The sequence below is a fragment of the Macaca fascicularis genome, chromosome 13, assembly GCF_037993035.2.
Source record: "Macaca fascicularis isolate 582-1 chromosome 13, T2T-MFA8v1.1".
Classification (NCBI taxonomy): Eukaryota; Metazoa; Chordata; class Mammalia; order Primates; family Cercopithecidae; genus Macaca; species Macaca fascicularis.
Genome location: NC_088387.1, coordinates 88,828,136 through 88,850,100, shown reverse-complemented (window position 1 = coordinate 88,850,100; position 21,965 = coordinate 88,828,136). Strand labels below are relative to the sequence as shown.

General features: G+C 41.9%; 1 protein-coding gene across 30 annotated transcripts in view; it reads left to right on the top strand.

The window, feature by feature from the left end:
- Positions 1–21,965, top strand: part of LTBP1 (latent transforming growth factor beta binding protein 1) — a 445,837-nt gene that overhangs the window by 412,754 nt on the left and 11,118 nt on the right. The window lies entirely within an intron of this gene.

Genomic DNA, 21,965 nt, shown 5'->3' with positions numbered 1-21,965 from the left:
TTTGACTTTCTGTTTCTGAGTAATTTCTTTTTTTTTTTTTTTTTTTTTTTAGACGGAGTCTCGCTCTGTCGCCCAGGCTGGAGTGCAGTGGCCGGATCTCAGCTCACTGCAAGCTCCGCCTCCTGGGTTTACGCCATTCTCCTGCCTCAGCCTCCCGAGTAGCTGGGACTACAGGCGCCCGCCACCTCGCCCGGCTAGTTTTTTTTGTATTTTTAGTAGAGACGGGGTTTCACCATGTTAGCCAGGATGGTCTCGATCTCCTGACCTTGTGATCCGCCCGTCTCGGCCTCCCAAAGTGCTGGGATTACAGGCTTGAGCCACCGCGCCCGGCCTGAGTAATTTCAATTAGGATAGTGACCTCCAGTTCCACCCATGTTGCTGCAAAATGCACGATTTTATTCTTGCTTATGACTTAGTGGTATTCCATGGATAATGAAATTTTCTTACTGAAGCATTCCTACAGGTACATACGTGGAGGTTCATTGCAGCATTGTTTATAAAAGGAAAATCAGGACTGGGGCAAGATGGGCCAGGGAAAGGTTAGGGGAGGAAAAAAACAAATGCCCCGCACAAGAAGTGACTGAATAAATCATGTACATCTATAAAACAGATTCCATGCAGTTGTTTAAAAATTACATTGTTTTGGCCGGGCATGGTGGCTCATGCCTGTAATCACAGCACTTTGGGGGGCCGAGACGGGTGGATCGCAAGGTCAGGAGATCAGGACCATACTGGCTAACACAGTGAAACCCCATCTCTACTAAAAGATACAAAAAATTAGCCGGACCTGGTGGCGCACACCTGTAATCCCAGCTACTCGGGAGCCTGAGGCAGGAGAATAGCTTGAACCCAGGAGGCGGAGGTTGCAGTGAGCCGAGATCGTGCCACTGTACTCCATCCAGTCTGGGCAACAGAGCGAGACTCCATCTCAAAAAAAAAAAAAAAAAAATTAATACAGCCTTTATGGAAAACAGTATGGAGATTTCTCAAAGAACTAAAAATACCTGGCAATCCCACTAACTGGGTACCCACCCAAAAGGAATGTCTTTATCCATTTCTCCATTGAAGGACACTTAGGTTGATTCTATGTCTTTGCTGTTGTGAGTAGTGCTGCAGTAAACACACAAATGCAGGTATCTTTTTGATATAATGATTTCATTGCCTTTGGGTAGGTACCCATAAACAATGCTGCAGTGAACCTCCATGTATGCACCTGCAGGAATGGCTCAGTAAGAAAATTTCAACAAATACCAGGCTAAGTGTGTACATTTGAAGTTTATGATATTAATCTGGCTGGCACCATGGCTTATGCCTGAAGTCCCAGCATGTTGGGAGGTCGAGGCGGTGGATTGCCTGAGCTCAGGAGTTTGAGACCAGCCTGGGCAACACGGTGAAACCCATCTCTACAAAACATACAAAAATTAGCCGAGTGTGGTGCTACACACCTCTAGTCCTAGCTACTTGGGAGGCTGAGGTGGGAGGATGGCTTCAGCCCAGGAGGCAGAGGTTGCAGTGGGCCAAGATTGCACCACTGCACTCCATCCTGGGCAGCAGAGCCAGACCCTGTCTCAAATAGATAAATAAAATTATTCCCCCAAAACACTGTAAACATTTACACTTTATTTAATTGACTAGGTTTAAAAACCTTCCAGTATTTTTTTATGAGAAATGAATATTTGAATAATGTAGCAATATTCTAAATATTAAATCTATTCTGAAAATAGGGATTTCAGAATATTGCATAGTTTTCAACTGAAGTTTTCAAAAACATTTTAAAAAGTGGATTAGAACAAATACATATGAAGAAGTATATATTATATAATATTTTTGGAAGCATATAGATTATCAGGGGAAAAAAGATACCACATGCCAAAGTGGGAAAAAAAAAAAGATTAACTTCATTGCTATACTATTTCTAGTTTGTATATCCACAGTTATTATGATGAAGTGTCCAAAAAGAATCTCTAGTGTACATGGTCAGCCAAACCAAAATCAGTGCTTTCCAATCTGTTACTTTTTAAAACAATGGTAGTTTGTTTGTTAACTGTATTGTAATTTTAACCTCCGGCATACAAATTCATTGACATTAAAATGCTGGGTGGGCTGGTTGGCGAGAACAACTACTTAGGCTCTGGAGGCACCTGTGAAGGACCCCAGGGTTCTAGGAAATGCATGTTGAAAACTGCTTTCGAAATGTATCTGTTGAAGTATAGGAATTAGGGAGGCAGCCCCAAAGGAACTTTTTTTTTTTTTTTTTTGGACAGGGTCTCGCTCTGTCACCCAGGCTGAAATGCAGTGATGCGATCTCAGCTCAGTGCTACCTCCGCCTCCCAGGTTCAAGCGATTCTTTTGCCTCAGCCTCCCAAGTAGCTGGGACTACAGGCACGCACCACCACTCCCAGCTAATTTTTTGTATTTGGTAGACACAGGGGAACTTTTCTTTTATACTACCAAAATTATAGACCTAGAACTAGGCTTATGAGATCATTTATTCTGAATCCAGAGAGAAGTACACAGTGAAATTAAACTTTTCCACAGGTCCTATGATTAGTTGGCATTCCCTTAATTGGCACCTGATCGTGTAGTCACATTTACACAAAACCATCTCTTGCTGCAAAGCACATGTTTGCTGGAGTGGAGTGAACTAAGAGGAGCCTCAGGGCATCAGGGTTAGCCCATCTGCTCCAGAACCAGGTTGCCTAGCTTTGCATCCTGGTTTGGCAACTTCTTATCCCCATGACCTTGTTAATTTTCTGTCTCTGTACCTCAGTTTCTCATGTGAAAATAATATCTGCCTTTCAGGGTGGTTGTAAGAATTAAATAATACATGAACACTTCAGAGAGTGTTTGACACATGGTACATTTTCAGAAGGTACTAACAACTATGGCTGCTACTACTAGGTATCTCAGATCAAATGCATTTTCAAATGTAATGAAAATCCAAAGGATCTTATAAAATACACAGTTACCTAAATAGCATGTGAACACAAATTAAGCGTAGACAAATGCAGAAATAATTGTTCTTCATGTAAGACTTTCTGTTCTAGACCACTGCTTTGTAAACGTTAATGGGCATGTCAGTTACCTGGGAGAGCTTATCAAAAAACATGCTGGTTTCTCACTTGCAAAAGATGGGGTGGCGTGGGAGGCACAGGATTCTGCATTTCTGGTAAGTCCCGAGCTGCTGCTGCTGCTGCTGCTGCTTCCTCTGAGCAGGAAGCAAAGCTCTAGAGACATCTAATAGCATCTAACTTTATTTTGTTAAAACCTACGTTAATGCTGGTAGTCATTTATCGTAAAGGAAGCAAAGAATATGTGAATTTTAAAACTAGTTTGTTCATAGTTTCTGCCATTGAACCTTTTAAGTATACTGTTCCCGGATATCTTGATCGTTGAGAAGGACCACATTGTCTCTCTCTCCATCTGAGCACAGGACTAATCCCAGCCTGTCAGACATCAAGCATCCCATTTTCCTTAGGAGTGCAGTACTGCTTTGGGGAACAATTCGTTACTGATGGAATCAGTGCTGGAGGAATTTAGGGAATAAATCGCACCACTTGTCATCAGCTTTAAGCATTAAAGTGCAGTGTAAAGTAAAGCTTTGGCTCCAGAGCGAGCTTTCACACTTCTGGTCCGGTAGGTCATGGGCACTAATTCTTGCTAAAGCAGCAACTACATCTGAGAATACTGGTAGGTGGAGGAGGTAGGAGTGGCTGCTTAAATAGTGTTCTCTGAAGTTAGATGGCATCTTGCATATTGGTACCACATGCAGGGGAAATGAGGGTGATGGATTGTGTCAGGACAGCTTTACATAAGGAGAATTGCTTAATTGTAGAATTCATACATTGCTGGGGCTGCTTAGGATCCCATTTCAATGCTCCGCTAAACTCTTAGAGGCCAGACTGCAGACTGCACTAGGAGGAAGTTCCTGATTTCTCCTTTACCATGGATGTATCATGGACTGACTATCTCCCCATTCAGACTGCTGGAGGCCTTCCTTGCCCCATTCCAGCCCCTGACTTCTCTTCTCCTTCCCCTTTCGCAATACCCGCTGATCCTGCCTCTCTTAAAATGACTTTGGTGGCTAAACTGTTTTGGGAAGATCCTCAAATTTGTGGTCTTTATTGTGATGTCATGTCAGCCTCTGAGAGACAAAGCTGTTTGGGAAACCAAGTCAGGAAAAACGAGCCACTGTATCCATTTCATAAATGAAGACAGGGTGGTCATTGTTTGATCTTGCTGAGAATTTCTAGCGCTACGCGAGAAGAAAGTCATAGAGTTATCAGAACTTTGAGGCCTTGGTTGGATATGGAGTTTATTGGAATATGGATTTTCTGTTGCTTGGTTTTTCTGAATCTAAGTGATAATAAAAATGATAACTAACATATACATAGCACAGTGCCAGGCACTTTCAACACGTTTTCCATCTATTGAGATATTTAACTTGCCAAGCCATCTTAGGTATACAGTTACAGTAGTCCTCCGCCTTATCTGGTTTCAGTTACCCACAGTCAACCACGGTCCAAAATATTAAGGGGAAAATTCCAAAAATAAACAACTCATAAGTTTTAAATTGCATGCAATTCTGAGTAGTGTGGTGTCCCGCCCAGCACGCGGACCATCCCTTTGTCCATGGTGTCCATACCGTGTATGCTACTTGCCCGTTAGTTAGTAGCAGCTCCATTATCTGATAGAAATCGATCGTATATATAAGGTTGAGTACTACCTGCAGTTTAAGGCATCCACTGGGGGTCTTGGAACATATCCCCAGTGGATAAGCGAGAATACTATCCCTCCTTTTTCTGGCAGAGGATCTGAGGCACAGCAAGCTTAAGCTACCTGTTAGTGGTCATATACCAGTAAGTGGAAGATTCAAATCCAGGCACCCTGGCTTCAGAATCTGCGTTCTAACCTCTTCAGTGTTACTCGAGTCTCTTTCTCTCCATGATCTCAAAGCACATCTTAAATAGTCTCCCTTAGAATAGAAGAGTAACAAAGTGAAGAATTAAAGCTGAGATTTTAAAATTGTCTCACACATTGTGTGCTAACAGAAAAACTGATTTTAGAGCTAACAATGAGCATAATAAATTAGAGGCAATGTGTCATCAAATCTGTAGCCCCAGACACATTGGCAGGAATAACAAAAAACTATAGGCCGGGCGTGGTGGCTCACGCCTGTAATCCCAGCACTTTGGGAGGCCGAGACGGGTGGATCACGAGGTCAGGAGATCGAGACCATCCTGGCTAACACGGTGAAACCCCATCTCTACTAAAAAATACAAAAAACTAGCCGGGCGCGGTGGCGGGCGCCTGTAGTCCCAGCTACTCCGGAGGCTGAGGCAGGAGAATGGCGGGAACCCGGGAGGCGGAGCTTGCAGTGAGCCAAGATCCGGCCACTGCACTCCAGCCTGGGAGACAGAGGGAGACTCCGGCTCAAAAAAAAAAAAAAAACTATATATTCAATGGATTAATGAACTAAAGCAAGTCAATAATTCTCAGTAAATAAAACTTTTAGTGATGCCTATCACTTAATCTAAAATGAATTTTTAATGTTTTTATTTTTTGCTACTCTTAAAAGTATAAGCTTAATGGCCGGGCGTGGTGGCTCACACCTGTAATCCCAGCACTTTGGGAGGCAGAGGTGGGCAGATCACTTAAGGTCAGGAGTTTGAGACCAGCCTGGCCAACATGGTGAAACCCTGTCTCTACTAAATTAGCCGGGCATGGTAGTGCATGCCTGCAATCCCAGCTACTCTGGAGACTGAGGCACAAGAATTGCTTGAACCCGGGAGGCGGAGGTTGCAGTGAGCAAAGATTGTGCCACTGCCCTCCAGTTTGGACAACAGAGCGAGACTTCATCTGAAAAAAAAAAACATAAGCTTAAATATTCTGGAAAATGTACATAAGAATCACAAGATAGAGGGTACCATTATCTCATAGAAATCAAAATCTGTTGATCTGCAAATGAAAGAAAATTATACATATTTGAATATTTGAATCTGAAGTACCCAGGGATTCCAGTGTCTTTTTATATTGTTAAAATAATTAGATTTCTGATAAGTAAATTGTTAAAGTAATTAGACATTGTAAGTAAACTGAACAAAGACTTGATAAATGGGACTAGTGTGTTGGGAGAGTGCCATCTATTGGCGATGTAATGTACTACAGCACAGGTAATCTTACGTACTCAGGTGTAGAAAGATGAGAGTGGTTTTAAAAAATCAGGTCCCAAAGGAAACAGAAGGTGCCATAAAAGAAATCGAAAAATGTTAACAAAGTTTAATAAAACATAAATATTGATTAACATACGGAGGCATGGTCCCCTCAGTGTTGCTGAGAGCAGTTTGAAGAGACAGACTTATACATCTGAATCAAAAATTCTAGTTCTGGGACTGATAAAAGAACAAATGGATTTTGTTTAATGCCTGTTGAATAAAAGAATAAAGCACAAAGGCATGATGTGACTATGCACTTAGTGAGGATCTGTTGAGTCAAAGCAATGTCAGTATTTATCCAACTTCCTTTGAGAAAGGTAGACTGCTATAAGGGAAGAGAAGGTATTTGTCAGAGTTATTCATACTCCTTTAAATAATGCTAGGAAGAATGATTATTACTGTATATAAATTATATACAGCTTGTGGTTTATACAAAGAGATAAGTAAATGATCTGAAATGAACTCTAAATTATTTATAATTTACCTGTTTTCAGTTTTAGTTAAATTACCTACATGTTCTTTGTTGTTTATTGAATGCCTACTATGTACTAGGCAAACAATTCTGGAACAGGTGTAAAGTTGTATTTAATGAAATGCATAAGTAGTATAATTTATTCCTAAATATTATGTCTTTTAAATCTGCAAATGATACTTTAATAAATTCACCATTTGCTGTGACAGAGAATTTTTCAATCCTTCCTAATATCTAACCTACCCAATTATTCATATCATTTTGCAAAAGTAAAGAATTTGGAATGTCTTCAAACAATTCTGCTAGTGATTTCTTCCATATCCGTGCATGGCTCTTACATGTTCCCAAAGATCTCAGGGCGAGAAGTTTCATAATGCCCTTGGAGGTGTGAAGGAAGACAGGGATTTGACTCATGGACTAAACTTAAAAAAATGTTGTAACTGGGCCATAGTTGCAAAAGGCTTGTCAGCAGTCACGGTTTAAAGGCTTTTCCAAGAAATATGTTTCCAAAGAATGTTAATAATCACTTTGGAACACCCTGCTTGTGAAATAGTGAGTGGTCACTGCCTTTGGTTTAGGCAATCCAGGGATCTCTCTCTGCTTTTGGTCCTGGCTCTCTGACATTGCACTGGACACATTACTTCAACCTCCTTTATCCAAAGTTGAGACCTCTTTGTGAGGTTATGATAATTAATACAATGAGTATGAAAGCGTTTATCCTTTCAGTCATAGATCCTGAGCATTATAATTAAAGAAACAGTAACCGTTAGTCACTTACAATGGAAAATTAAAATCAAACTACAAAGATATAAAAGGCCTACAAAATTGAGTGGCTGTCATGCATGCACAGAGAATATCTTTCTAAAAAGCAAGTGTTCCAGTTCTGTGAGACTGAACTCTTGGTATCCATAGAACTAGATTGAATGGATGTTATATGAAATGGCCAGTAAGCCAGTTATATTGTTCCTCATTGAAATGACTCTTGGCCAGGCACAGTGGCTCACACCTGTAACCTCAGCACTTTGGGAGGCCGACGCGGGAGGATCACGAGGCCAGGAGTTCGAGACCAGCCTGGCCAATATGGCCAAACCCCGTCTCTACTAAAAATACAAAAATTACCTGGGCGTGGTGGCACGTGCCTGTAGTCCCAGCTACTCTGGAGGCTGAGGCAGAAGAATCGCTTGAACCTGGGAGGCGGCGGTTGCAGTGAGCTGAGATTGTGCCACTGCACTCCAGCCTGGGCAACAGAGCCAGACTCTGTCCCAAAAAAGAAAAAAGAAAGGACTCTTTTATTTCTTTAGAAAGCTTTCTCTCACCCCTCCCAAAGAAAGGTTGAAAATACTTCTACTACTATCAAAAGATTATTGCAAAATAAAATCCATTATTGAATTCAAATTCAAAGTAGCTCTTTGATGTAATGTGATCCTTATGTAAATTTCCTCACTTGAAATCCTAGTGATTTCTTCGATATCCATGCATGGCTCTGACATGCTCATGAGGGTTAAATGTGATCATGCATGGGAGAGGATTGGCCTACAGTAAATGTGCCATAGCCAAAGGCGTTAGCAATTATTATGAATCAAATCCAGTTCTAGGAAATGAGTCAACGTTTATCATGCACCGCTCCCTGGTTATCCAGTGCTAGAAATCTCTTTGAAAGGGGCCAAGAATCAAAGACAATGAGGGATAGGAGGGTGTTCAGGGAATTGCACAGACCTGAATACCCCTGTGTACTTGCAGAGAAGCTCCACCTGTGCCCGGCCAGGCTCCTACAGTGTAAGTTAGGAAGTCAAAGAGAGGCTTTATGCACAGAAAGGACCATTTATGTTGGGTTTTAATGAACATTCAATGTACTCAATTTTTAAATGTTAAAACCTAGATATTCCTAAGAATTTGATTTCAACTTTCACATTTTATCATCCTATTTGTAAGTCCAATAACCTTCTATAAAATAAGATCAGTTTTATTTGTTGACTGTTTATATGTCTCAAAGAACGAATTAAACTTAAAAGTTATTTCTACATATAAATTCTATTAATTAAAATTTTGAACACTTCAGTCTCCATCTCACAATCCTAATAAGCATTTTCCTCATAAATAATTAATTAGCTCTTATAAATCTTATAAACCAAACTTGAAACACAGCAAATTGAATTCTCTAATAAATTTAAATAATGTTTACCCACCTAATCAAATTCTCCTAATCCTCATTTAACTTAAAATCCAAAATCTAAATTCAGTTTTGAGTTGAAATTGCAAGGCGTATCAGGTTCTCTGATTATATGATTCTCTTAGGCACTAAGACATATACAATAACAAGAAAAAAGAAAGCCCTTACCCTAAGACATGTCACAGAAAGTGTTAACATTCTGAGCTTAATTAACTTCATTATTTCTGTAGCAGAATTACTGTGTTAGGCCAGCTGAAGTTAGTGGCTGAAGAAATTCAGGACCGATTGCCAGTTGGCAATGAGAGAATGAAAACCAGGATGTGGGACCTGCATCCTCGCAGTAATGAGTCTGCCCTGCCCACCACAGGATGCCGAGCACCTTCTTCTTGCTTCCGTGCTAACAGGGGACCCCAAGTTTTCTCATGTGTACTGTTTTTATAATCAGTATCTTCCATTGCAGTGATTTTCATTAAGACAGAAAAAACAAATAGAACCTTTTATCCAACTATACATGCCCTCCCGTAGGAATCAGATACCTTCTCCTAAAGGGATAAGCTCACCCCACTGAGATTCCCTACCAGATCAATGGCTGCCAGCAGGAGAGGGCTCTTATGGATGGTCAGGGCCTCTTTTACTAAACTGGGGAAAAGATACTGGATTTATGAAAGAGGCTAAAAAAGCAGGAATGAATGGCAGAGAAGCCAGGTACAAAAAGCAGGGACAGTACATAAGAGGAAAAATACTAGACACTAACATGTGGGTTTTTTTTAAATAACCATGTTTGGGCAGGTGCACTGGAAGGAAAGAAAGCAATGGGCAAGGAAGCCACATTCCGGTTATGATCCTATTGTAGTCATTGAAAGCAGAAGAAAAGTAAACATGGTTTGCCTCAAAGTGAGAATAGTTAAAATAAAATTTAAAAATACCCTGATAGAGGGGAAAACTTACTCCTTCATTTCTTGCTAAACTGCTGAAGACAGAACTCTGGAGGAGTGTCCTGGAACAAGCTGCCATTCCCAAACCCCAATTCCCTGGATTACGGGTGAGTCAGCAAGCATTTGGAACGCCGGCCAGTGGACCTTGCTAGACTGCACTGTAGCATGAACTCTCTGTTTTGAAAACTGATTGAAGCTATTGCCTCAGTGTCCTCACCAGCCATTAGAGAACAGTTCAAGGCGAGAGAAGTTTGATTAATGGGTTACTCGTTGGTGACATGAGCACTTCTGAAATTTTACTTCTTGTACAGCTTTGAGCCTTGGAGTCTCAGTTGTATTCATGGTACTTTTCCTAAGAGCTATACTGCATGGAAGTGCTAGGAAAGTATTTGACCACTCTCTGTTATAAAAAATACTCTGAATAGAAAATAAATTTCATTATGATAATAATCTTACCGGTGTCCTATTAAAATCTTTCTAGTGTGAGCGAAAGGAGAGAGATTCAGGTATGCATGTAAACAATCTGATCCTAAAAAGCAACACTTAGTTTTAGTTAACAGGTGTATCTGTCTGTTTTTACACTGCTATAAAGATACTACCTGAGACTGGGTAATTTATAAAGAACAGTTCTTCATGGCTGGGGAGGCCTCAGGAGACTTATAATCATGGCAGAAGGTGAAGCCAGACACTTCTTACCTGGCGACAGGACAGAAAGAGAGAAAGAGTGAGGAAGTGCCACACTTGAAACCATCAGCTCTCCTGAGAACTCCCTCACTATGGTGAGAACAGCATGGGGGAAACTGCCCTGTGATCCAGTCACCTCCCACCAGATCGGGATTACAATTCAAGATGAGATTTGGTTGGGGACACAAAGTCAAACCATATCAACAAGCAATCAAATTTCTCTCAAAGTAAAAGTCTTAGCAAGTTAAACTTTCTCCTTTGAAATCAGAGATAATGAATAGGCATTCAGTTTTCTAGAATTGCCCATTCAGTATGACACTACATGATTTCTTCTAGTGAACATTTTACTTTCATATATCTAGATATAGATATAGATATAGATAGATAGATTTTTTGTTTTGTTTTGTTTTTTGAGACAGAGTCTCGCTCTGGCCCATAGGCTGGAGTGTAGTGGTGCAATCTTGGCTCACTGAAACTCCCACTTCCCTGGTTCAAGCGATTCTCCTGCCACAGCCTCCCGCGTAGCTGGGACTATAGGCGCATGCCACCACGCCCGGCTATTTTTTTTTTTTTTTTTAATTTTAGTAGAGATGGGGTTTCACCATGTTGCCCAGGCTGGTCTCAAACTCCTGAGCTCAGGCAATCCACCCACCTTGGCCTCTCAAAGTGCTAGGGTTACAGGCGTGAGCCACCGCACCCAGCCTCCTTTACATATTTTAAATTAAATTTGCTCTTTTTTTCTCTTTGAAAATAGGGCTAGTTGAAGTATACTCGAAGAAGAATGAACTATGATGAGTCTGACTTTGAGAAAATCACTGTGCATAATTGCTTAAGCACTGTTCTAAGTTTGAGGTTTTGAATTCAACTAACGTTTGAATTTCTTCTGACCTCTGCTTTATGAACCTAATAATGTAACTATGGCTAGAACAAAGCTGCTGGCTGCCCATATCTGTTAAACAGTGACCTCATGGCCAGAGCAGGCAAGCCGGGCAGAGGAGGGATGAAGGAAATTTTATTCTCCTTTTATGCCGCAGATAGATTGTGCCCCTTATGATTGGGAGAAAAACATCAAGAAAGTTCTTAGAATGACCAGGTTCTTGTATTTACAAATCTTCAGGGAGTAGAAGCTAGGAAGTAATTGTTTTGCTCAGCATCGGTGGCCACTACCTTAAGAAAGAAGCAAATTACAAATCATTAGCTCATTGGGAGGGCTTCTGACACAACAAAGCCTTCTTTATGCTTCCTTCTGGGCTTCAAGTCTCAGTGGCAGGCTGAGCTGTTGTGAACAGTTGTGCTGGTTGTGCACTGCTCAATTCTAGAAAATACTAGGTTAGTGCAAAAGTAATTGCGGTTTTTGCCATTGCCTTCCCCCCCTCCCTCGAGACAGAGTCTTGCTGTGTTGCCCAGGCTGGAGTGCAGTGGCACGATCTCAGCTCACTGCAAGCTTTGCCTCCTGGGTTCAAGCGATTCTCCTGCCTCAGCCTCCTGAGGAGCTGGGACTACAGGCGCCCGCCACCATGCCCAGCTAATTTTTTGTATTTTTATTAGAGACAGAGTTTCACCTTGTTAGCCAGGATAGTCTCAATCTCCTGACCTCGTGATCCGCCCACCTCAGCCTCCCCAAAGTGCTGGGATTATAGGCGTGAGCCAGCGTGCCTGGCCCTGCCATTACTTTTAATGGCATTCATGTGGTAATCTGTGAGCCCCTTCCAAATAAATCACTGCCAGAAGCAGAAGGTACTAGGACTATATGTGATAGTGAACAGATCCAGAAGGGAAGGAAAGAGGAGAGTCATCTCTGATTGAAGTAAATGGCAGAATACAAAGAAATCATAAAATAGAATCAGGATTTCAAAATCGTCCATCTTTTACTTTGCAGTGGTGTCTTACTTCCTGTTATTGAATGGAATACATTTTCATTACTAGTCATTGACTATGTTTAGTGTTATTTTCATATTATATTAATTATCTAGAACTTGCTCTTCCAATAATGATAATGGATAGTGGTCTATCTTTGTTATTCAGAACCTTGAGATCTGAACTTCTGAATATTAAGAGAGTTTTAAATATTAGAACAGCTTTCTCTGCTATGAAGCTTTAAAAAAATAAGCAAGATTAAAATACATTAAAACAATTTTCTTTATAATTTAATAACTTACTACTTTTAGTAAAAGAAAACAAAATTTATCCTGGCTTGACCTTTAGAATATCACAAAATTTCTGTAAACTTCAGTTTCCTCAGCAAAATAATACATGGGAAGATTAGACTGTCCACGCTTACAGTTTGTTAAATTACATGTTTGTCATCATTCTGAAAATATCTAGATGGGCACCACCTGAAGGTAACAGCATCATCTAGTAGTGGTTACCTTATGTTGCAGCCACGGGTTTCAAAGACAGACTGTCTTTCCAAGAGTTTTGCAGTCCATGATAAGAATGTTTTCTGCTCAGGCCGAGTGCGGTGGCTCACACCTTTAATCCTAGCACTTTGGGAGGTCAAAGCCGGTGGATCACCTGAGGTCAGGAGTTTGAGACCAGCCTGGCCAACATGGTGAAACCGTGTCTTTACTAAAAATATACAAAAAAAAAAAAAAAAAAAAATTAGCTGGGCATGGTGGCACACACCTATAATCCCAGCTACTCAGGGGGCTGAGGTAGGAGAATCACTTGAACCCAGGACGTGGAGGCTGCCGTGAGCTGAGATCATGCCGTTGCACTCTAGCTTGGGGCCCAAGAACAAAACTCTGTCTTTAAAAAAAAAAAATGAATGTTTTCCGTTCAAAATCGTAGAATCTGCAAGCTAGAAAGGACCTTCGAGATCATCTAGTCTTATTGCCTCATTTTGCCAGTTAAAGTTAGATGAATTCCAGAGTTAACATATTAAATATTTTCCCCTCCTGTAGTTTTTGTTTCTCTTGACTCTTTAAAAATTGTAGTGAACTTCACAGAACGTGAAATTAAGCACTCTAAAGAGAACAATTTAGTGGCATTTACTACATTGACGACGTAATGCAGCCTCCCCTTTATTCTTATCTTAAGCACATGCTTAGTTCCTGTTTTTAAATAATTCTTACTTGGTTAATGAAAAAAAAGTACTTTGTATGTATAATTTTAAAAAAATCAGCTTGTCAGATTGTTGCTTCAGAGTGGTATTTAAAGAGCAGGAAAGGGGAAATGAAGTGGTGTACCTGTCCTTGCAGCTGGAAAAATATGAAGTAGATCAGTTTGGAAATTTAACATGTGGAACCCTCTTTTCATTTGCCTCTTTGTTTATTGTGTTGTTCAGTCTTATCTCTTATCAATTTTGGAAGTCTCATTCCTGATTTCCTCTGAAATTGCCTGGATATAAGACTTAATATATTTACTATGCCCCAGATACATTGGCAATCATTATTTTAAGGTTATTGTGTGTGGCACAGTTTAATACTATTACAATAGTATAAATGTTTGAATCCAGGTTTTAAAATGCAAAGGAAACCACTATTTTTATATTTCTACCCAACAAATCTCTTTCTTCATTTTGTCTTGCTACATAAACAGCAGTCTGTTGGGAAACTCTGGGAGTCACTAAAATGAGAAGGGTAACATTAGGTGAAGGTTGGGAGTGGGAACGTGGTTGGTCTATGGCCCGTGAGTCTCCTTAGAGTATTAACATTTACAGGAGTCCCACAGAATATAAACCTTGCCAAGACTTTAGACTTCATTACTTCCCTGTCCTCGACAAGTACAATTTAATTGAACATTAAGCAATTTGATCTCTTTCACCTAATAAATCGAGCAAATTCAATAAACATAAATCCTGCTAATGATGGAGCTGCCCCTGGTGGAGCTGAGCTCATCAGCATTCATGGTTATTACTCTCCCTGGAATTTTAGTCACAAATGCTTATTGCTGAACTCAGTGCTTACCTGATGCTTAAGGTCTAGGGAGTGTATTTAGTAATTTTTTTCCCAGGGTTTCAGAAGGGCAGCTGGGGAGTAGAAAGAACATGGTTTGGCAAATAGACCACTTTAGGTTCAAATCCCTCACCTCACCTTGGGCAAGGCAAGTTATGCTATTAAAAAGTGTAGTTTACTTATTGGAAACAAAAGGAGCTAATTAGATTATTTCATAGAGTTCTGAGTTTTAAATGAAACAGTGTATGCAAAAGTAGCATCTGGTGCATAGGAACTTAATAGTGCATGTTAGCTAACTCTCCTGTTTTCAATTGTTCGGTAGCCTGCATCTATAGTAGTTAGCTCCCTAATGCTTTCTTTTTTTTTTTTTTTTTTTTTTTTTTGAGACGGAGTCTCGCTCTGTCACCCAGGCTGGAGTGCAGTGGCGTGATCTTGGTTCACTGCAACCTCTGCCTCCCGAGTTCAAACATTTCTCCTTTCTCAACCTCCCAGGTAGCTGGGACTACAGATGCCTGCCACCACGCCCGGCTAATTTTTGTAGTTTTAGTAGAGACGGGGTTTCACCGTATTGTTCAGTGAACTCCTGACTGCAGGTGATCCACCTGCCTCGGCCTCCCAAAGTACTGGGATTATAGGTGTGAGCCACGGTGCCCAGCCTCGCTTCCCTAATGCTTTCTTATCTATTATATATGCTTATGACTCTCTCTGAGTTACCTTCCTTCCTCTTCTACCTAGTTAACCTCCTGGCTGCAGATGCTGTTTTCAAGCTGAAGCCTTTCCCAGCTCTTCCAGGACAACTTTAGTCATTGCCTCTGTGATCCTGATAAGATATTGCGTGTGCCCTGATTGACTATTGTCGTATCTTTCCATACTCTCAAGCCCCACCCTGTCTGTAATATTCTCAGCTTTTGGTTATAGGAATGCATCAGCCAGTCAGTCACTGAATGAAGCAATGAATGAATCACTTTTAATAGAGCTAAGGCAAAGAGTACCATAATTCCGTGCAATAAACGGATAAACTAAGGCTCAAAGACACGTGTCCAGACCAAGGAACTAGGAAGTGGAGAAACAAGGACTAGAACCCAAGTCTTTTGATTCCAAGTGTTTGCAGTGTATCCAATTCTGCGTCGCGACGCCACATATTTTGGTTTCAGGGAAGGAGTGTTGCTGCCTATTCACCGGAGACTGTAAACAGGAATGTATTCCGGGATAAAAAGCAGGACAGACACCCAGGCAGACATCCAGTCTCACAGTGTTGTGGCAATACCAACGGAGGTCTCTCTTCCACCGTTCTTTACTGGTACAGAGTGGAATGTTCTGTAAATGGCCAACATTTTTCTAATTTCATATCTTTTGCTAATTTCATTTAAAGAAAAGTGCCCATTGGCCGGATGCAGTGGCTCATGCCTGGAATCCCAGCACTTTGGGAGGCTGAGGCGGGCGGATCACGAGGTCAGGAGCTCAAGACCAACCTGGCCAACATAGTGAAACCCCATCTCTACTAAAAATACAAAAATTAGCCGAGCATGGTGGCGCACATCTGTAGTCCCAGCTACTCAGGAGGCTGAGGCAGAAGAATCACTCGAACCTGGGAGGCAGAGGTTGCAGGGAGCCGAGATTGCGCCACTGCACTCCAGCCTGGGCGACAGAATAGTGCCTGTTATAATGCTGGCTTCTCAGTCACTGGAGGAGACAGTCATTTCATTCTCTTTATCTCCTCCCGCTGTTTCCTAGTTGTGTGTTTTAAACACCATTGTCATTAATCCACGTTTAAACCTGTAAGAAAAATACCTGGTCTAGAAATTGTAGTAGAACGTGACCCACTTTTCTGTTTCTTTCTCTCTCTCTTTTTTTTTTTTTTTTTTAGGTAGGGTCTCACTCTGCTCAGGCTGGAGTGCAGTGGCACGATCACAACTCACTGCAGCCTGGACTTACCTGGGCTCAGATGATCCTGTAGCCTCAGTGTGCCACTATGCCTGGCTAATTTGTGAATATTTTTTTGTAGAGATGGGGTTTCACCATGTTGGCCAGGCTGGTCTCAAACTCCTGGGCTCAAGTGATCTGCCCACCTCAGCCTCCCAAAGTGCTGGGATTACAGGTGTGAGCCACTGCGCCCAGCACTGATCTGTTTTTCTTAATGCATGAGAATTGGTCCTTGTTTCTCTTATATTTGAAAATAACACAGTTCAAACTTCAGAGCATTGCATTTTTAGCCCTGATGTGTACAAAGCGAAATTGCAACCTCTCTACCATTTCTAAAAACAGCTGAATTTAATTTGCCTCAGTCAGAATTAAAACTTTACCTCCTGGTCTCCTCACATGCCAGGGTAGCATTGTGACATGTGACTGTCCAGACTGCCCTGCACATGTGTCTGTCATCAAGAATGGAGATTTCTTATAGTAAGGATAGAGTAATGTTCCTCCCATTGCTGCCAACAGCAGGGGCCCCACACCCACAGGCTCCAGGGGATAATTTGTAAACCTTTTCTTTTTTCAATTTAAGATGAAAAGCAACAGTATTTGTCATATGAATCAGCCATGCCAGGGAAATTAGTGTGATCAGTGGCCTGGATATTGTTTAGACCACTTAGCGATGGTGTTCCATAGCATCCCTTGTGTATCTTTCATAGCTTTGATCAAGAGCAAAGCATTTGCGTGATCAAGAGCTAAGCATTTGCACTTGGGGCATGGGGAATGCAGTGGATGGGGGAGGGTCTTTGAGGTGTGACTGGTTCCATTTCCTGTTCCTTTCCCATTGGTATTTGGCTAGATTCCAGATGGACACATTGTATGGGGTCTCAGATGGGACTGTCTCCAAAGTGCACCTCCCAGGGCAAGCCCTGCTAAGCAAAAACTTTTCCTCTGCACCAAGCCCCAGACAAGGAGGTGACTAATTGTTCTTGATGTCCATAAGTAAAGGGTGTTTTGGAGAAAGACAAAGATTCTGAGGATAGAAAATGTGTTCATCTCCACATGTTGAGCTGGATGAAGTAGCGGCCAAGAGTTTCTTGTGAGTTCTTGTAGGAAGTTAATGGAAATAATTCAGGGATCTTCTATTCTTGGGCTCTGTACTCTCAGCCAACCACAGTTCATGCAGTCCCCCAAGCTGGACTTTAGCAGTGACCTAGTCATAGAGATAACCAAGGCCAAGCCGCTGCCTAGCTAGAATGGGTTCTGCTTGTGGCTTGGGGTGCTCAGAGGTCCAGCACAGAAATTTGCCTGTACCGAGATCCTAAAGAGGATGACTTGCCCAAGACATTAAAATATTTCCTGATATTCCCATTGCTTTCCTGAAAGATGGTGAAATCCACTTCTACAAACCTACTCTTTTCTATTAACGTATTCTCTATGTAAGACATTTCTGATTTAGGCCTATACTAAAAATGCTTGGACATCAGTTTTTCCCCTGTACTTTGAGTTCTGATGATCTAATGTTAAAATGTGCTATTGTTCATATTATCACTGTCCAACCAAGTAATTAAATCTACCAAGGCAGTCAAGTTTTGTGCCTTGTATGAGAGGAAGTCTAGGAAGACTCTGTTTACTGAGCTAGTTCCCCTCTACCTATTTAAAAACTCCAAATAGTCTTGAAACGAGATTTAAAAACACCTGTGGACCGTTCTTCCATTGCTCTTAATTCACTGCACAATTATTTGCCTGTCGATCACTGCTTTTATGTTTTGTTAACATTAAAATGTAAATCACTCACTCATTATAATACTGTCTTTAAAAAAATTTTTTTTCATTTATTTCCAGATGTTCACTAGGGACTTAGCGATGTCACCCACAAGAAAAAATTGGATTTTCGGCCGGGCGCGGTGGCTCAAGCCTGTAATCCCAGCACTTTGGGAGGCCGAGACGGGCGGATCACGAGGTCAGGAGATCGAGACCATCCTGGCTAACACAATGAAACCCCATCTCCACTAAAAATACAAAAAAAAAATTAGCCGGGCGTGGTGGCGGCGCCTGTAGTCCCAGCTACTCGGGAGGCTGAGGCAGGAGAATGGCGGGAACCCGGGAGGCGGAGCTTGCAGTGAGCCAAGATCGTGCCACTGCACTCCAGCCTGGGCAACAGAGCGAGACTCCGCCTCAAAAAAAAAAAAAAAAGAAAAAGAAAAAATTGGATTTTCCATTTTCTTGGTGCTTCAAATTTTAAAAATAGTTTCACAATATTACCTCATTTTTTTACATGTCAGTAACACAGATGTAGACAAACAAGAATTCTTGTTCCTGTGTTACAGATGTGGAAACTGAGGCTTGCCCAGAACTGCTAAGCTGGGGAATAAGTGGTGCAATCAGGACTTGAGCCCCAGCTTCCACCTCCGAAGCCCATGTTCTTCCCATTACCCCACGATCCTGGCCGAGAATCAGGGCACATGTGCACAATGGCAACGGCAGCGTGGATGGATTAGGACAGACCTGTGCAGGCTCCCAGAAAAATAACTCAAAATACATTTCCTGGTGATGACGGGACTGTAGCACATCTTCAGATACAAAAGAGAAGACGTGGTGCAGAAAGGATGTTTTGATCACTGACCAAAACTGTCTTGGAGCTTGGAATGTGAATGTGTTAGAGAAAAGTGAAGCAGCAAAGGGCAACACGCTCTAGCATTTTAAGAGGAAAAAAATGCATGGCAGGGGAAGAAAGGAAAGGAAGGAGGATGTGGAATATCCCAGAAATACCTCCCCCAACCCATGACCCTCCACTGCCCGCTTCCCTAGCCTTAGTCTAGTCAGAAGACTTCTTTAGGAACCATTTGGTAATTCCAAAAAACAACTTAGTTTTCTTTCTTGATGCCTTTGGGTATGTGCTTTTAAAAATTAATCCAAAATATATTTTTCTGCAACATAATTCCTACATACCTACTTAGTTTCAGTTCAGGTCCACCTTTTGCAGGAAGCTGTTCCTAAACATTGCATAGGAACAGGAGCCTGCCTTTCCTCTTCACCCTCATGTTCGGTCTTTTCCTGTGGCATTGCTGTAGAGTGACAGCTTAGAGACTCAAGCCCATCTCATTTCTTTGGTGGAGGAAGCATGTCTAGGCGAGTGCACTGGATTGAAGGTGGCTGTCCTGGCCAGGCCCTGATCATGGCATTCGATATCCCTGGACCTCAAGTCTCAGCAAGGCTTCTCTGACAGCCAACAGGCATCCAGCAGGATGCTCAGCCACCTCTGGATTTTGCTTTATAAAATAAGTACCTTGGCCAAGCACGGCAGCCCACACCTGTAATCCCAGCACTTAGGGAGGCCAAGGTGGTAGGATCGCTTGAGCCTAGAAGTTGAGACCGGCTTGGGCAACATAGTGAGACCCTGTCTCTACAAAAAATACAAAACTTAGCCAGGTTTAGTGGCTCGTGCCTATAGTTCCAGCTACTCAGGAGGCTGAGGTGAAAGGATCACTTGAGCCCAGAAGTTTGAGGCTGCAGTGAACCACGATACCACGATGGTGCCACTGCATTCCAGCATGGATGGCAGAGCGAGACCCTTTTGTTGTTTTGTTTTGTTTTGTTTTGTTTTTGAGATGAAGTCTCGCTCCGTCACCCAGACTGGAGTGCAGTGGCGCGATCTCGGCTCACTGCAACCTCTGTCTCCTGGGTTCAAGCGATTCTTCTGCCTCGGCCTCCCGAGTAGCTAGGACTATAAGTACGTGCCACCACACCCAGCTAATTTTGTGTTTTTAGTAGAGATGGGGTTTCACCATGTTGGCCAGGATGGTCTCCATCTCTTGACCTCGTGATCCACCCACCTCGGCCTGAGGTGGGAGCCACCGTGCCCAGCCGACCCTTTCTTTAAAAAATAATAAATAAAATTGTATTAAAAATAAGTACCAGGATTAATTCATTTTTAATATCTCCTGTAGATCACAACTGTGGATTGAATATAAAATATGGAACAAGTCTCTCTTTCAGATGTACAACAAATGTATATAAAAAATCATGGGAGAAGATGACCTCAGTTCTTGAAACTTATAAACATTTCAGCAATTTTGCTCTTGCAAAGAAATCCTTAATTCTGCGTTTTCAAACTTTAAGCAGAACTGACAGCCATTTGTGCTCTCTCTGTTTGAAGTAGTTCTTTTCTTTCGAGTCAAGAATCTTTTTCCAGGTTCGGCTGTTTCCTTAATGAAATTAATATTTCACACAGAATGGTTTCATGCAAAAGTGCTGGGACGTCTGGAGTCTGGATGTTGTTCCTGGAATGCTTCCACATAAGGAGAATTTTAGACAGGGAAGCCAGAATCCTACCCTATCCAGTGGTTCACGGTCTTTTCTGGCCTTACACTTGGTTTGGGCAATCCTCAGAATGTGTGTGTGCACGTGTGCACATGCATACACACACACCTTTGATTCTTCAGCCTCCTTCCTCCAGTCATTTAAGTAGGAGCTGATAAAAGAAAGCCTTCAGAGTTCACAGTATTGCCTTAGTGGTGTTTTTTGTTGTTGTTGTTGTTGTTTTGTTTTGTTTTTTGAATGTTATAAGAATAAACACAATAGAGGAAAATTCCAGGCAAATGTGGCCATTGCCTTGTGTGACTGCCAGGACACTCATGTCCATCTGGTCCTGGGGCCTGTAGCCTTGCCTGCACCTCACAGTCCTAACAGAGATGTTGACATCCGTGGAGCCCCAGAATTTCGCCAACTGCTACATGTATCTTTGGAGAGTGTATTTTCTGGAACATACTCAGAACATGAAGTTGTCGTTTCTACAGTTTTCCTCCCTAGGCCTTCTCAGTAACTCTGTTCTTGAATGTAGGCAAGAGCCTGGGATCGTGAAAAGCATTGAAACCTCAGTAACCCCAGGACAAATGGAGAACCAAAATCCCATGCACTGGTGGGTCCTAGGGAGAGGAGTAAAGGGGAGTCTAGGAGTCAGGGGGCCATGGGGCTGACCAGTGTGGAACAGCGATACGGCCTCACGACGTGGAAACCACAGATGAGTCTAGCTGCGATGCAGAGATGCTAAGGACAGGAATTTCAAAGGAGCTGAGATCATTGCAGGAGAGACAAATGTGAAAACTGCACTCTGGAGCTTCATTTCTGACTTCAAATCACGTGCTGCCACACAGCAGCTGTCATGTAACCTCTCTGTGCTTTTGTTTCCTCACTGGTAAAATGGAGATGGTAGAACCTCTTCATAGGGTGGTGTGAGTGTTTTAGTGCATTGGTGTATATTAAGTGCTTAGAACAATGTAGCATACTCCCGCCTCCCCCATGAAAGCTGTGCTCGCTAATCCAGGAGCACACTACTGTTCTTATTATCTTAATACCACTGCTGTTCTTGTTATCGTTATTGTTATGACTCTCAAAATTGCTATAATGCTATCCATAGGGACTGTAGAGTTATAATAGTGGCTACTAAATTTAAGCAGCATCCTTGCCTGGTGCTGTATCATTTTTGGACACCAGAGATACATTTTTTCCTGTCTATAGAGAGTGAAAAGGCACCACTCTGTCAGAATGACTACTTTCTACTTTTAAAATGTTTTTGATGATAACTCTTGATGGGTTTAGATAAAGCCATCCTTCCAAAAGGCCTGAAGCACTCTCAGATGGCTCCGTTTTTTCAGCCCTTTACTGCTCTGGGATGTGGTG